This window comes from Pristiophorus japonicus, chromosome 5, assembly GCF_044704955.1.
Source record: "Pristiophorus japonicus isolate sPriJap1 chromosome 5, sPriJap1.hap1, whole genome shotgun sequence".
In the NCBI taxonomy this organism is placed as follows: domain Eukaryota; kingdom Metazoa; phylum Chordata; class Chondrichthyes; family Pristiophoridae; genus Pristiophorus; species Pristiophorus japonicus.
In genome coordinates this window covers 77,903,763-77,918,614 of record NC_091981.1, presented here as the reverse complement: position 1 = coordinate 77,918,614, position 14,852 = coordinate 77,903,763, and the positions used below count along the sequence as shown (strand labels likewise).

The 14,852-nt window shown below is 45.9% G+C and overlaps 1 protein-coding gene across 2 annotated transcripts in view; it reads left to right on the top strand.

Moving 5' to 3' along the window:
- LOC139264382 (reticulophagy regulator 1-like) overlaps positions 1 to 14,852 on the top strand; it is a 297,655-nt gene that overhangs the window by 257,692 nt on the left and 25,111 nt on the right. The gene's annotated exons all lie outside the window — the stretch shown is intronic.

Sequence of the window (14,852 nt, the reverse complement as noted above, 5' to 3'; positions counted from 1 at the left end):
ATCTTTTTCTCTTCACATATCTTATAGAAGCTTTTGCAGTCAGTTTTTATGTTCCCAGCAAGCTTACTCTCATACTCTATTTTCCCCCTCCTAATTAAACCCTTTGTCCTCCTCTGCTGAATTATAAAATTCTCCCAGTCCTCAGGTTTGCTGCTTTTTCTGGCCAATTTATATGCCTCTTCCTTAGATTTAACACTATCCCTAATTTCTCTTGTTAGCCGCGGTTGAGCCACCTTCCCCGTTTTATTTTTGCTCCAGACAGGGATGTACAATTGTTGAAGTTGATCCATGTGATCTTTAAATGTTTGCCATTGCCTATCCACCATCAACCCTTTAAGTATCAGTCGGGACACCATCGAACACTTGAAGAATCTGGAAAAGGTTCTTAGATCGCATGGGACTCGGGTTGAAATGCTCGAAGTTTATTTTCCTGGCACAGGAGTTCAAGTTCTTGGGAAGAAGAATCACAGCAGATGGCATCAGACCCACCGACGCCAAGACGGAGGCCATCAAGAACGCGCCAAGACCACAGAACGTGACAGAGCTGCGGTCGTTCCTGGGACTCCTCAACTATTTCGGTAATTTCCTACACGGGTTAAGCAACTTGCTAAAACCCCTACACGTGCTACTGCGCAAGGGTATGGGGGATTTCACAAGAGGCTGCCTTTGAGAAAGCCAGAAACCTGTTATGTTCAAACAAACTGCTTGTTTTGTGTAACCCATGTAAACTATTAGTGCTAGCTTGCGATGCGTCGTCATACGGGGTCAGGTGTATGTTACAACAGGCTAACGAATCGGGGATTTTGCAACCGGTCACCTATGCGTCCAAGTGTCTGTCCAAGGCCAAAAGGGCCTACAGCATGATTGAAAAAGAAGCTCTGGCGTGCGTTTACAAGGTGAAAAAAATGCACCAGTATTTATTTTGGCCTCAAGTTTGAGCTTGAAACTGACCATAAGCCACTCATATCGCTATTCTCAGAGAGCAAAGGGATTAACACCAATGCCTCTGCCCGCATCCAAAGATGGGCGCTCACGCTGTCGGCATACAACTATGTAATCTGCCACAGACCGGGCACAGAGAACTGCACTGATGCTCTCAGTCGGCTACCATTGCCCACCACCGAGGTGGAAATGGCACCGCCTGCAGACTTGCTCATGGTGATGGATGCATGCAAAAATGAAAAGTCACCCATTACGGCCCACCAGATCAGGACCTGGACCAGCCAGGTCCTTTACTGTCGCTGGTAAAAAAAACTGTGTTCTCCATGGGAGCTGGTCCAGCGTCCCAGCGGATGTGCAGGAGGCGATTAAGCCGTTCCACAGGCGCAAAGACGAAATGTCCTTGCAGGTGCACTGTCTTTTGTAGGGTAATCGTGTGGTCTTGCCCAAGAAAGGCAGAGAAACATTCATTGCATGACCTACACAGCACCCTCCCAGGCATTGTAATGATGAAAACCATAGCCAGATCCCATGTGTGGTGGCCCGGCATCGACTCGGATTTAGAATCATGCGTGCACCAGTGCAACACTTGCTCTCAGCTGAGCACTGCACTCAGAGTGGCACCGCTAAGTTTGTGGTCATGGCCCTCCAAACCGTGGTCGAGGATCCACGTAGACTATGCGGCCCCATTTCTAGGCAAAATGTTCTTGGTTGTCATGGATGCTTATTCAAAATGGATTGAATGTATAATATTGTCTGCAAGCATCCACTGCCACCATCGAAAGCCTACGAGCTATGTTTGCCACACACGGCCTGCCTGATGTCCTAGTCAGCGACAATGGGCCATGTTTCACCAAGGAATTCATGACCCGCAATGGGATTAAGCATGTCACATCTGCCCCGTTCAAGCCCGCATCCAGCGGCCAGACAGAACGGGCAGGTCAGACCATCAAGCAAAGCTTGAAACGCGTGTCAGAAGGCTCCCTGCAGACCCAACTGTCCTGAGTTCTGCTCATCTACCGCACCAGACCCCACTCGCTCACCGGGGTTCCCCCAGCCGAGCTGCTCATGAAAAGGGCACTCGAAACAAGGCTCTCTCTTGTCCACTCTGATCTCCATGATCACGTAGAGGGTAGGCAGCATCAACAAAGTATGTACCATGATCGTGCAAATTTGTCACGTGATATTGAGGTCAATGATCCTGTGTTTGTACTCAGTTATGGACATGGTCCCAAATGGCTCGCTGGCACGGTCATAGCCAAAGAAGGGAGTAGAGTGTTTCATGTCAAATTGGCCAATGGACTAACGTGCAGAAAGCATTTGGACCAAATCTAATTGCGGTTCACGAGCAACCCGAAGAGGACACCACCAACTTCGACCCTCCAACACACACACAAGTGGCAACCGACATCATGGTTGACCACGAAATCAAACTCACCATCCCCAGCAGCCCAGCAAGGCCGGCTGCCCAGCAGCCTAGTGAAGAACTAACCAACTCACCCACACCTGCATTTATACTGAGACGATCGACAAGGGAGCGAAAAGCCCCAGATCGTCTCACCTTGTAAATAAGTATACTATTGACTTTACGAGGGAGTGATGTTATGTATTTAACCGTTGGCAACCTGTATCACACTACCACCAGAGGGCCAGCACCCTTGGGAGCACTGTATATAAGCAAGCTACCCACACGGGTACCTGCACTCTGGAGTCTAATTAAAGGAGCTAAGGTCACACTTACTCTTTGCTCACAGTACTCAGTTTCATCCTTTATTATGAGCTTATCAATTACATTTCACTGGTTGCTGTAATGGGGTACTGCAGTTGCATGTTCAGCCATGAACTCATTGAATGGCGGTGCAGGCTCGAAGGGCCGAATGGCCTACTCCACCTATTTTCTATGTTTCTATGTAATCAAGTCACCATGAGTGACTGCTCTATGCCATGTGGCTGTATGAAATGTTTAATTCAGTCATGTTGCTGGGAGGTCCCCTTCTCTCCATCTCCAACCGCCAGCAGCTCTGCATCTCCAGAGATTTCAAGCACCTCCCGCTCTGCTAGAGTCAAATTTGTGAATATTGGAGGGCCACCTCCAATTCTCTGCCTCTCCCTATTGAGCTGTGCTCTGTTTTCCTGGTGGTTGGGGGGGGGGGGGGGGGGTGGGGGGAGAAGAGAACTTTGAGTGAGAGTGATGGATTGAGTGTAAGGAATGGATGGGCTACATCTATAGTGGGAGACTATGAGGGAGTGGCATAACATTGCCAAATGGCCACCTCTGTGGCATTACTTCTTATAATTGCCTTAGGATGAGGGTAACTGTCAGTTGTGGTCAGTCAGATGAGAATGAACGTAGGTGCATAGACAGAGATGGATGGGTCCACCTGCAAATTAGGTTGGTGTGAGGAGTGACATGCAGGAGTAGGCTTGGAAAGGCAGAGTGAGGGGGTTGGAGTGACATGCACATCAGAATGTAGTTGAATGTGGCATTGCAACATAACCAAAGTGGACTCGAAACAGCTACTTGAAGGTAAATCAATGTCAGAGTAGTGGGAGGCATTCAAGGAGGAAATCTTGAGGGTTCAGACCCTTAAAGAAAAAGGGTGGGACTAGCAAATCTAGAGCCCCCTGGATGTCAAGGGGCACACAGGGTAGGATAAAGAAAAAAAGGAGGCTTATGACAGATACCGAAGGTTTAATACTGCGGAAACCCTAGAGGAGTATAGAAAGTGTAGGGGTGAAATTAAAAAGGAAATTAGGAAAGCAAAGAGATAGTATGAAAACATTTTGGCAAGTAATAGCAAGAAATACATTAAGAGCAAGAGGTTAACTAAAGAAAGAGTAGGGCCTATTGGAGACCATAAAGGTAATCTGTGTGGAGGCGGAAGACGTGAGTATGGTTCTTAATGAATACTTTGCGTCTGTTTTCACAAAATAGAGGGGCAATGCAGACACTGCAATCAGGGAGGAGGAGTGTGAAATATTAGATGGAATAAACAGAGTGAGAGAGAAAGTATTAAGGGGTTTAGCAGCTTTGAAAGTGGATAAATCGCCAGGCCCGAATGAAATGTGTTATGTATAGAAGAACTCCACGAGGCTGAGTACTGTGAGCTAAACTTAGTGTGACCTTAGTCATTGAAGGTTGGCATGCAGGTACAGCAGGCGGTGAAGAAGGCAAATGGCATGTTGACCTTTGTAGCTAGAGGATTTGAGTATAGGAGCAGGGAGTTCTTACTGCAGTTGTACAGAGCCTTGGTAAGGCCACACCTAGAATATTGTGTTCAGTTTTGGTCTCCTAATCTGAGGAAGGCCGTTCTTGCTATTGAGGGAGTACAGCGAAGGTTCACCAGACTGATTCCCGGGATGGCAGGACTGACATATGAGGAGAGACTGGATCAAATGGGCTTGTAGCCACTGGAGTTTAGAAGAATGAGAGGGGATCTCATAGAAACATATAAAATTCTGATGGGATTTGACATGTTAGAGGCAGGAAGAATGTTCCCGTTGCTGGGGAGTTCCAGAACCAGGGGTCTAAGAATAAGGGGTAAGTCATTTAGGACCGAGATGAGGAGAAACTTCTTCACTCAGAGAGTGGTTAACCTGTGGAATTCTCTACCACAGAAAGTTGTTGAGGCTAGTTCGTTAGATATATTCAAAAGGGAATTAGATATGTCCCTTGCGGGAAAACGGATCAAGGGGTATGGAGAGAAAGCAGGAAAGGGGTACTGAGGTTGAATGATCAGCCATGATCTTATTGAATGGCGGTGCAGGCTCGAAAGGCCGAATGGCCTGCTCCTGCACCTAATTTCTATTTTTCTATGTCTTTATTATAACTCCAGAGTGCGTAAACAACATGGCAGCCAACCTTTTATACTGGCCCTGCACGTGTGTGCAAGTGACCATTAGGACTCCAACAGTCGCGCCCTCTGGTGGCAAGTATTACATAGTTACATACATAACATCACTCCCCCGCACCCCCCCCCCCCCCCAAAGTCTACGGCATGATTTATTTACAAGTTGAAGCGATCGGTGCCCTTCGCTCCCTGATTGATCGTCTAAGTTCAACCCCTGGCGTGTGTGCGTTGGCCGGACCATTGCTGCACTGCACCGCGGCTGGTCTGACCGGACTGTCGGGAACGGGGGGGTCATCCTCGTGATTGACAGCGAGGTCGATTGTTGGTTGGGTGAGTGTTGGTGAATCGTCGATGGTGATGTCCTCTTCAAGTCGTTCCTGGTTGTCAGTAAATCGCAATTTAGTCTGATCTAAATGCTTTCTGCACGTTTGGCCATTTAACAATTAGATTATAAACACCCTATTCCTTTCCTTGGCCAAAACAGTGCCAGCAACCCACTTGGGACCATGACTGTAATTCAGGACAAATACAGGGCCATTAACATCAATTTCACGTGAAACAGCTGCGCGATCGTGGTACATGTTCTGCTGGTGTCGCTGGGTTTCCACGTGATCATTAAGATCCGGATGGACTAGGGAGAGTCTGGTTTTGAGGGCTCTCTTCATTAACAATTCTGCCGGGGAACCCCGGTGAGCGAGTGGGGTCGTGTCCAGTAACTGAGCAGAATGCGAGACAAGCGGCTCTGCAGGGAGCCGTCCGTCAAGCGTTTCATGCTCTGCTTGATTGTTGGGACTGCCCGCTCCGCTTGACCGTTAGACGTGGGCTTAAACGGAGCAGACCTAACATGCTTGATGCCATTGCGGGTCATAAACTCGTTGAATTCCGAGCTGGTGAAACACGATCCATTGTCGCTGACAAGAACATCGGGCAAGTCATGGGTGGCGAACATGGCCCGGAGGCTTTCAATGGTGGCTGTGGACTTGCTGGATGACTTGATTTGGATTAAGCATCCACAACCACTAAAAACATCTTTCCTAAAAAGGGGCCGGCACAATCTACGTGGATCCTGGACCACGGTTTGGAGGGCCATGACCACAGACTCAGTGGAGCCTCCCTTGGTGCATTGCTCAGTTGCGAGCAAGTGTTGCACTGATGCACACATGACTCCAAGTCCGAGTCAATGCCGTGCCACCAAACGTGCGACCTGGCAATTGCCTTCATCATGCCAATGCCTGGGTGGGTACTGTGTAGGGTGGGTACTGTGTAGGTTGTGTATAAATGTTTCCCTGCCTTTTTTTGGCAAAACCATGCGATTACCCCATAATAGACAATCCGACTGGATGGACATTTCATCTTTGCGTCGGTGAAATGGCTTAATTTCATCTTGTATTTCCCCGGGAATGGCCGACCAGTTCCCATTTAGGACACAACTCTTTACTAATGATAGCACAGGATCCTGGGTGACCCCTCACTCTCAAAAGCATCCATGAGCAATAGCAAATCTGCGGATTGCGCCATTTCAACCCCAGTGGTGGGTAATGGTAGTCGGCTGAGAGCATTGGCACAGTTTTCAGTGCCTGGTCTATGGTGGATAACATCGTCATAAGCGGATAATGTTAGTGCCCATCTTTGGTATTTATACCTTTGCTCTCTGAAAGCAGCGAAATGAGTGGCTTTTCATCAGTTTCAAGCTCAAACCGAAGTCCAAATAGGTATTGTTGCATTTTCTTAACCCCATATACACATGCTAACGCCTCTTTCTCGACCATACTATAGGCTCTCTCAGCCTTAGACAGACTACTAGATGCGTATGTAACTGGTTGGAGGTTGCCTGATACATTGGCTTGCTGTAACACACAGCCGACCCCGTACGATGAGGCGTCACAAGCTTGCACTAAACGTTTACGTGGGTCATAGTGTACAAGTAACTTATTTGAAAATAGCAGGTTCCTGGCCTTCTCAAAGACTGTGTCTTGAGATTTGCCCCAAACCCAGTTGTCACCCTTACGTAGCAACATGTGCAAAGGCCCTAACAACGTGCTCAACCCGGGTAGAAAGTTACCGAAATAGTTGAGGAGTCCCAGGAACTAATGCAGCTCCGTCACATTCTGTGGTCTGCGTGCATTCTTGATGGCCTCTGTCTTTCAGTCCATGGACCTGATGCCGTCTGCTGCAATCTTTCTCCCCAAAAATTCGACTTCTGGCGCCAGGAAAACACACTTGGAGCATTTCAGCCTGAGTCCCACTCTGTCGAGGTGACTTAGAACCTCTTCCAGATTGTGTAGATGTCTGATGGTGTCACGACCAGTGATCAGGATGTCGTCTTGAAACACAACGGTGCGCGGAACAGATTTCAGCAAACCCTCCATATTTCTCTGGAAAATGGCTGCAGCCGAGTGAGTCCCGAAAGGGCACCTGTGGTATATAAACAGTCCTTTGTGTGTGTTGATGCATGTCAGTCTTTTCGAAGATTCAGCCAGCTCCTGTGTATGTAGGCGGAGGTTAGGTCCAACTTGGTGAATGACTTCCCCCCCCCCCCCCCCCCCCGCTAACATTGCAAACAGGTCATCCACCTTGGGCAGCGGATATTGGTCTTGTAGTGAGACTCGGTTAATCGTTACCTTGTTGTCTCCGCAGATTCTGACCATGCCATCACTTTTCAACACCGGAATGCATACGGGATTGTTTCTCAGAACAGTATGTTACACAACCTACAAGGGAGCAAGCGATCTTAGATCTGGTCCTGTGTAATGAGACAGGAATAATAAACGATCTCCTAGTAAAAGATCCTCTCGGAATGAGTGATCACAGTATGGTTGAATTTGTAATACAGATTGAGGGTGAGGAAGTAGTGTCTCAAACGAGCATACTATGCTTAAACAAAGGGGACTACAGTGGGATGAGGGCAGAGTTGGCTAAAGTAGACTGGAAACACAGACTAAACGGTGGCACAATTGAGGAACAGTGGAGGACTTTTAAGAAGCTCTTTCATAGTGCTCAACAAAAATATATTCCAGTGAAAAAGAAGGGCGGTAAGAGAAGGGATAACCAGCCGTGGATAACCAAGGAAATAAAGGAGAGTATCAAATTAAAAACCAATGCGTATAAGGTGGCCAAGGTTAGTGGGAAACTAGAAGATTGGGAAAATTTTAAACGACAGCAAAGAATGACTAAGAAAGCAATAAAGAAAGGAAAGATAGATTACGAAAGTAAACTTGCGCAAAACATAAAAACAGATAGTAAAAGCTTTTACCGATATATAAAATGGCGAAGAGTGACTAAAGTAAATGTTGGTCCCTTAGAAGATGACAAGGGGGATTTAATAATGGGAAATGTGGAAATGGCTGAGACCTCAAACAATTATTTTGCTTCGGTCTTCACAGTGGAAGACACAAAATCCATGACAAAAATTGCAGGCCACAGGAATGTGGGAAGGGAGGACCTTGAGACAATCACTATCACTAGGGGGGTAGTGCTAGACAGACTAATGGGACTCAAGGTAGACAAGTCCCCTGGTCCTGATGAAATGCATCCCAGGGTATTAAAAGAGATGGCGGAAGTTATAGCAGATGCATTCGTTATAATCTACCAAAATTCTCTGGACTCTGGGGAGGTACCAGCGGATTGGAAAGCAGCTAATGTAACGCCTCTGTTTAAAAAATGGGGCAAACAAAAGGCAGGTAACTATAGGGCGGTTAGTTTAACATCTGTAGTGGGGAAAATACTTGAAACTATCATTAAGGAAGAAATAGCCTGACATCTAGATAGGAATAGTGCAATCAAGCAGACGCAGCATGGATTCATGAAGGGGAAATCATGTTTAACTAATTTACTGAAATTCTTTGAGGATATAACGAGCAAGGTGGATAGAGGTGTACTGATGGATGTGTTGTATTTAGAATTTCAAAAGGCATTCAATAAGGTGCCACACAAAAGGTTACTGCAGAAGATAAGGGTACGCGGAGTCAGAGGAAATGTATTAGCATGGATCGAGAATTGGCTGGCGAACAGAAAGCAGAGAGTCGGGATAAATGGGTCCTTTTCGGGTTGTAAATCGGTGGTTAGTGGTGTGCCACAGGGATCGGTGCTGGGACCACAACTGTTTACAATATACATAGATGACCTGGAAGAGGGGACAGAGTGTAGTGTAACAAAATTTGCAGATGACACAAAGATTAGTGAGAAAGCGGGTTGTGTAGAGGACACAGAGAGACTGCAAAGAGATTGAGATAGGTTAAGCGAATGGGCTAAGGTTTGGCAGATGGAATACAATGTTGGAAAGTGTGAGGTCATCCACCTTGGGAAAAAAAGCAGTAAAAGGGAATATTATTCGAATGGAGAGAAATTACAACATGCTGCGGTGCAGAGGGACCTGGGGGTCCTTGTGCATGAATCCCAAAAAGTTAGTCTGCAGGTGCAGCAGGTAATCAGGAAGGCAAATGGAATGTTGGCCTTCATTGCGAGAGGGATGGAGTACAAAAGCAGGGAGGTCCTTCTGCAACTGTATAGGGTATTGGTGAGGCCGCACCTGGAGTACTGCGTGCAGTTTTGGTCACCTTACTTAAGGAAGGATATACTAGCTTTGGAGGGGGTACAGAGACAATTCACGAGGCTGATTCTGGAGATGAGGGGGTTACCTTATGATGATAGATTGAGTAGACTGGGTCTTTACTCGTTGGAGTTCAGAAGGATGAGGGGGGATCTTATAGAAACATTTAAAATAATGAAAGGGATAGACAAGATAGAGGCAGAGAGGTTGTTTCCACTAGTCGGGGAGACTAGAACTAGGGGGCACAACCTCAAAATACGGGGGAGCCAATTTAAAACCGAGTTGAGAAGGAATTTCTTCTCCCAGAGGGTTGTGAATCTGTGGAATTCTCTGCCCAAGGAAGCAGTTGAGGCTAGCTCATTGAATGTATTCAAGTCACAGATTAATAGATTTTTAACCAATAAGGGAATTAAGGGTATTGGGGAGCGGGCGGGTAAGTGGAGCTGAGTCCACGACCAGATCAGCCATGATCTTGTTGAATGGCGGAGCAGGCTCGAGGGGCTAGATGGCCTACTCCTGTTCCTAATTCTTATGTTCTTATGTTCTAAATGAAATCCAATCTGGAGCAGTGTGAGGTAATGCATTTGGGGAGGGCTAACAAGGCAAGGGAATAAACATTAAATCATCGGACACTGAGAAGAGGAACAAAGGGACCTTGGAGTGCATTATCCACAGATCCCTGAAGGTAGCAGGCCAGGTAGATAAGTTGGTTAAGATGGCCAACGGAATACTTGCCTTTATTCTCCGAGGCATAGTATACAATAGCAGGGAGGTTATGCTTGAACTGTATAAAACACTAGTTAGGCCACAGCTAGAGTATTGCATGCAGTTCTGGTCACCACATTACAGGAAAAATGTGATTGCACTCGAGAGGATACAGAGGAAATTTACAAGGATGTTGCCTGGACTGGAGAATTTTAGCTATGAGGAAAGATTGGATAGGCAGGTTGTGTTTTCTTCGGAATGGAGGAGGCTGAGGGGATTAAGGTGTATAAAATTATGAGGGGCCTAGATAGAGTGGATAGGAAGGACCTATTTCCCATAGCAGAGGGGTTAACAACCAGGGGGCGTAGATTTCAAATAATTGGTAGGAAGTTTAGAAGCGATTTGAGAGGAAATGTTTTCACCCAGGGGTTAGTGGGGTCTGGAACTCACTGGCTGAAAGGGTGATAGAGGCAGAAACCCTCACCACATTTAAAAAGTGCTTGGATGTGCACTTGAAGTGCCGTAATCTACAGGGCTACGGACCAAGAGCTGGAAAGTGGGATTAGGCTGGATAGCTGTTTGCCGGCCGGTTCGGACACGATGGGCCAAAATGGCCTCCTTTCGTGCTGTAAATTTCTATGATTCTATGATTACACTTACCTTTCCTGACCACATTAGATCGTTAACTCTTTTCCAGCACTGGATCCAGGTCCGCCTCACAACATCCATGCTGCTGACCTCCTCCGCAATCTCCATCCATGTTTTCTTGGTCTCTCTGGCTGGTCTTTTGCAGCCAGGAACTTCCTGCATGCTCTGACTCCCTGCAACAGCACTTCCAGGGAGGCATCAGGGAATCTTGGCACAGTCTTCTGTCTGTGTGACTCCATGACCCACACAAATCTCAGTGATAGGCAGCAATTTCTAGCTCTCCCAAACACATTTATTTCTCCTGCAACAATCTTCAACTGGGATGTGTGCAAGGCTGCTTTAAATATCCACGATGAATGTGAACAGACTTGCTCCATTTAATTGGGCCGTGAAACCCACATGACTGTCTCAATTGATGTAATTGAGTTAAACGCGCAGTGCAAAACGCGCAGTGCAGAACGCGCTGTTGAAAAGTTTGGGATGGCGACCCGCTATGCGGTCCGCACGTACCCACCCCAACACCATGGTAAAGATTCCTACCCATGTAACACCCTAGAATTAACATTTAGAATGCAAAGTTACTATATAAACATTTGTAATGGGATTCTGTATGTAAACATAAAAAACACCTGTAAATATTTTGCCATCATGGTTTGTTGATGAACCAATTTAATCACTCAAAATAAGTTTCTAATTTTTTTATTGAAGGGTGCATTGATTTAGTAAGAGCAAAGTGGTGCTAGTATTATTGATTAATTTTACACTGAAGGGAGCAGAGCAGAAGGCAGTTTTATATTTGAAATTGTGGTCATTGTTATTTATTTGATAGAGTGGGTTATTTTTGCAGAGGGGAGAAAAGATGGAAGGAAGCAGGTGGATATTTAATTACTTGTCAGATGGAAGGATGCGACAGTTTTATTTAATATTATACTTGGGCTAGCAGGGTATGAAAAAATACTTTTGTATTTGTTTTAATTTATTCGATCCAGGATGTGGGCGTTACTGGCAAAGCCCACATTTATTGCCTATCCCTAAGTGCCTTTGAGAAGATGGTGGTGAGCCGCCGCCTTGAACTGCTGCAGTCCGTGTGATGAAGGATAGGGAGGAAGTTCCAGGATTTTGCTGCAGCGACGATAAAGGAACGGTGTGTTTCCATGTCAGGATGGTGTGCGAGTCAGCATAGATTTATGAAGGGGAAGTCATGTTTGATAAATTTGCTGGAATTCTTTGAGGATGTAACCAACAGAGTGGATAAAGGGGAACCAGTGGATGGTGGTGTATTTGGACTTCCAGAAGACATTTGACAAGGTGCCACATAAAAGGTTACTGCACAAGATAAAAGTCCACTGAGTTAGCGTGGATAGAGGATTGGCTAACTAACAGAGAGTTGGGATACATGGTTAAATCTCAGGTTGGTAATCAGTAACTAGTGGGGTGCTGCAGGGTTCAGTGCTGGGACCCCAACTATTTACAATCTATATTTGGATGAAGGGACTGCGTGTAACGTAGCCATGTTTGCTGACAATGCAAAGATGGGAGGAAAAGCAATGTGTGAGGAGGACATCAGAAAACTGCAAAAGGACACAGACAGGCTAATTGAGTGGGCAAAAATTTGGCAGATGGAAAGTGAGGTTATGCACTTTGGTAGAAAAAAATTGAAGAGCAAGTTATTATTTAAATGGAGAAAAATTGCAAAGTGCTGCAGTACAATGGAACCTGTGGGTCCTGGTGCATGAAACACAAAAGGTTAGTATGCAGGTACAGCAAGTGATCAGGAAGGCCAATGGAATCTTGGCCTTTATTGCAAAGGGGATGGAGTATAAAAGCAGGGAAGTCTTGCTACATATAGGGTATTGGTGAGGCCACACCTAGAATACTGAGTGCAGTTTTGGTTTCCATATTTAAGAAAGGATATACTTGATTTGGAGGCAGTTCAGAGAAGGTTCACTAGGTTAATTCCAGAGATGAGAGGGTTGACTTATGAGGAAAGGTTGAGTAGGTTGGGCTCTACTCATTGGAATTCAGAAGAATGGGAGGTGATCTTATCGAAACGTTGAAGATTATGAGGGGACTTGACAAGGTGGATGCAGAGAGGATGTTTCCACAGATAGGGGAGACTAGAACTAGGAAACATAATCTTAGAATAAGGGGCCGTCCATTTAAAATTGGGATGACGAGGAATTACTTCTCTCAGAGGGTTGTAAATCTGTGGAATTTGCTGTCTCAGAGAGCTGTGGAAGCTGGGTCATGGATTACATTTAAGACAGACATAGTCAGTTTCTTAACCGATAAGGGGTTATGGGGAGCGGGCAGGAAGTGGACCTGAGTCCATGATTGTATTAAATGGCAGAGCAGGCTCGAGGGGCCGTATGGCCTACTCCTGCTCCTATTTCTTATGTGACTCGGAGGGGAACGTGGAGGTGGTGGTCCCATGTGCTTGTTGCCCTTGTCTTTCAAGTGGTAGAGGTCGCGGGTTTGGGAGGTGCTTCCAAGGAAGCATTGGCAAGTTGCTGCACTGCATCTTGTAGATGGTACATACTGTAGCCACAGTGCGCCAGTGGTGGAGGGAGTGAATGTTGAAGGTGGTAGATGGGATGCCAATCAAGCAGGTTGCTTTGTCCTGGATGGTGTCGAGCTTCTTGAGTGGTGTTGGAACTGCACTAATCCAGGCAAGAGTGTAATGGAGATTATTCCATCACACTCCTGACCTGTGCCTTGTAGATGATGTAAAGGCTTTGGGGAGTCAGGAGGTGAGACACTCGCTGCAGAATACCCAGTCTCTGACCCGCTCTTGTTGCCACAGTATTTGTGTGACTTGTCCAGGTCAATGGTGACCCCCAGGATGTAGATGGTGGGTATTCAGCAATGGCAATGTTGGAGATGGTTATTGCCTGGCACTTGTGTGGCACGTATGTTACTTGCTACTTATCAACCCAAGTGAAAATTAGTTTCATAAAATCTGAATGACATTAGAAAAATACGTGAAAGCTTTCAGCTTTGGGGAGGAAAGAATATTGATTTCTTATAGCTGGCCTGGGAGAAGTGAAGAACTAATTATTCATTTTGATGATGTGAAAGAGAGCTGTTACAGGTTAGTGATGAGATCAACATTGGAATTCCTATTAAAACGCCACTAAGTGGCGTGACCAGGAATCGTGACAGGTAAGTGTGACAGGTCAGTGTGGGCATTTTAGCATTGGAATTGCCATTCGAAATGTGTAAAAAGCGGTATATAGTGATGTGTGACACATGCACCACATACACAAACACACATACAGATAGATCAGATATATAATAAACAAATTTGCTGGAGCACTTTGAGGATGTAACGAACAGAGTGGATAAAGGGGAACCAGTGGATGTGGTGTATTTGGACTTTTAGAAGGCATTTAACAAGGTGCCACATAAAAGGTTACTGCACAAGGTAAAAGTTAATGGGGTTGGGGGTAATATATTAGCATGGATAGAGGATTGGCTAACTTAACAGAGAACAGAGAATCGGGATAAATGGTTCATTCTCTGGTTGGCTAGTGGGGTGCCGCAGGAATCAGTGCTGGGACCCCAACTATTTACAATCTATATTAACGACTTGGAAGAAGGTACTGAGTGTAACTTAGCCAAGTTTGCTGACGATACAAAGATGGGAGGAAAAGCCGTATGTGAGGAGGACACAAAAAAATCTGCAAAAGGACATAGACAGGCTAATTGAGTGGGCAAACATTTGGCAGATGGAGTATAATGTTGGAAAGTGTGAGGTCATGCACTTTGGCAGAAAAAAAATCAAAGAGCAAGTTGTTATTTATATGTAGAAAGATTGCAAAGTGCCGCAGTACAGCGGGACCTGGGGGTACTTGTGCATGAAACACAAAGGGATAGTATGTAGGTACAGCAAGTGATCAGGAAGGCCAATGGAATCTTGGCCTTTATTGCAAAGGGGATGGAGTATAAAAGCAGGGAAGTCTTGCTACAGCTATATAAAGTATTGGTGAGGCCACACCTGGAATACTGCGTGCAGTTTTGGTTTCCATATTTACGAAAGGATATACTTGCTTTGGAGACAGTTCAGAGAAGGCTCACTAGGTTGATTCCGGGGATGAGGGGGTTGACTTATGAGGAACGGTTGAGTAGGTTGGGCCTCTACTCATTGGAATTCAGAAAAA